Below are 2,500 nucleotides of genomic sequence, written 5' to 3'. Positions count from 1 at the left end.
CATCAAGAAAATAACAAGCGTCCAAACTCCATATAGTTGCCTACAAGAACATAATAAAGTCTGTTTTATCTTATTTCCCTTCTATAAATCCATACATAAATAACTTAAAAAAAATAATTTAGCCTAACTAGTCTTCTGCATAGCCTAAAATTTCTCTCATTTAACTTTCTCCAGCAAATATTCATGCCACAGTAAAAACTTATTTTATGATTTTACTTGGCTGATAAACCTTTTCTTAAGCATTAGCATCCCTTTACGCAGCTGCCTACTTTAAGGAAATTATTAAAACCAGCAATCATTTACTTGCTTCCTTTAAAAAAGAGCTATAAAAAACTTGATTTTTCTGTTTGAAGACTCCCAATAAAATGATTCAGAGAAGCTAAATCCAGAATGTTAAACCATGAAATGAGTACATCTTGCACATATTTAAACAATAAAAAAACCTAACAATAATAATTGCTAAGGTTTCCTCTGTTTTTCTGTGTGTCAAAGTTTTCCAGACAAGTGTCACATATTAAAAACATCATTTAGAGAATTACTACAGTGACAGTAATAAAAGCAACCATCATTTTCCTCTTTATTCATATTTCAAAAGGCATCTGTTCAAAAACAGGGAGGGGGAAAAGAAACAGAAAAAGGGGAAGAAAAGCAAAAGTGGCACAAAGCTATGCCTGTTATCTGAAGGACATCCTACTGTATGTTTACTAGTGTTTATGTTTCACATCAACATATTTTATAGAAGGATTCATATGCCTAACTCAAGTTGTATTTAAATCCTATGGTGCAGACCCTACCATAAAACGCCTCTTGAGTCCTATTAACTGTACCCATGGTTTTACTTTGCCTGTCTGCTTATTTAAGATCTAATCACAATTTTGAAGAAAAGATTGTCACTTCTAAGCCTGTCCCCTCAGAACCTGTCTGTTATTAGAACTCAACTGGATATTTTCATCTTCAGTTGTAATTCTCTGTGGTCTTTGCAAATGCTGTCTACCGGAATCTCTGGCTGTATGGACAAATTGGCTACACATGCCTAGGACTGCTACTTTGAGAAACATGTAAGTGGCACATTATTCTATTAGCATTTTTGTGTTTTAGAGTACTTCACTTAAATTTAGTTTCCTAAACATAGTCACCAATTTGATACACTCTTTCTCAACGAAGATTTTAAAATTCTGTTAAAACCTGAACACCTGAATAAAGATGATGGCATGATTTTCAACAAAAACAATATTAAATTTTATATTTATTTATACGTATACAATTTTATATTAAAATAGTATAAAAATACAAGGTGTATATATACATAATCATGTATATAGAGAGAGGTAGAAACCTGCTAAGAACATAATGAAGACACTGAAACCTGTATTTTTTCAGACTGGCATGCTTTAAGTGCTCAATTGTTAAAACAGAATACACTTGAATTTGAAGCAAGGCACAGATTTAAGCCTTAACAACTTCTCATATTTCAATCTATAACTATTTCCCTCTTCCACATTTTCTGTCACCATTTAAAATATTCAACTATAAATGTAGCAAGTGTACACTGCTTAATTCAGCACTAAAAATTATTCAATTTTAAGAGCTATTATGACCTGTTATTTCAGAGGCCCATGCACATGCAATGTATCTATCATGTTAAAACATGTTTCTATAAAATAGCACTTTTATAATAGTTTACCTGACAGAAAACAACTTTCCTTCCATTAACGTAATACCTGACATTGAAATGAAAAACCTCAGCATTTAAAATTAAGGGCTTGAACTCCAAAGGTGCTGAGTGGGCTCAGCAAATAAAGGATGAGGCAGCGAAGACTTTCAGGAGTTTGAAGCAGGTACTGGGCACATTGGAGAATCAGACCCCGATTGCTTACCAAACAATCTGGGCTTCACTGCATTAGTACAATCTGTGTTCCCTGATTCAGAGGCAACTCCTTAGGCAGAAAAAGTAGGAGTTTTGTTTGTTCAGGTTTTAAAAGGAAGAGAAATTTTACAGTGACAAAAATTAATGGATTGCATCTTGTAATTAGGTGGTGTCAGCAGCCAGAGGACGGTTGAATTTTACAGATTTAAACATAACAGTAGTTCTCCATTAAATTGTTGGGAACACGAACAGACAAATTTAAAAAATATGTCTTCAAAATGAGAAGGGAAACAGACCTGCAGAAAAGCTGCTTCTTCTCTTTTCCCATGTTTTCAAAATTACACATCCATATTACAGCTCATACACACGGAAGCACATGCAGACAGGAACACTGTCTTTTTTATTTCAGTGCTTTTGAACTAACCAGCATTTTTTAATTACACCTATGACAGCAAAGTATCTTTACTGAGAAAAGTCACTCTGGTCCCTTCACTAGGGTCCCTTCACTGCCCAGCTCCGACTTTGGCACAATTCATTGCAAGCGAAGCAAAGTCTCAAGTAATGTGGCCCTCTGGTGGAAAAGCCCGCACCACGTCCTGCACGCCGAACCGCACAGTAAACTAACAGCTCCTG

At 34.8% G+C, this 2,500-nt stretch overlaps 1 protein-coding gene across 6 annotated transcripts in view; it reads right to left on the bottom strand.

The window, feature by feature from the left end:
* Window positions 1-2,500, bottom strand: part of FOXP2 (forkhead box P2) — a 405,238-nt gene that overhangs the window by 186,324 nt on the left and 216,414 nt on the right. The window lies entirely within an intron of this gene.

This window comes from Molothrus aeneus, chromosome 5 (assembly GCF_037042795.1).
Source record: "Molothrus aeneus isolate 106 chromosome 5, BPBGC_Maene_1.0, whole genome shotgun sequence".
In the NCBI taxonomy this organism is placed as follows: Eukaryota; Metazoa; Chordata; class Aves; order Passeriformes; family Icteridae; genus Molothrus; species Molothrus aeneus.
Note: the sequence above shows the minus strand (reverse complement) of the source record. Positions and strands in the feature narration are given on the sequence as shown.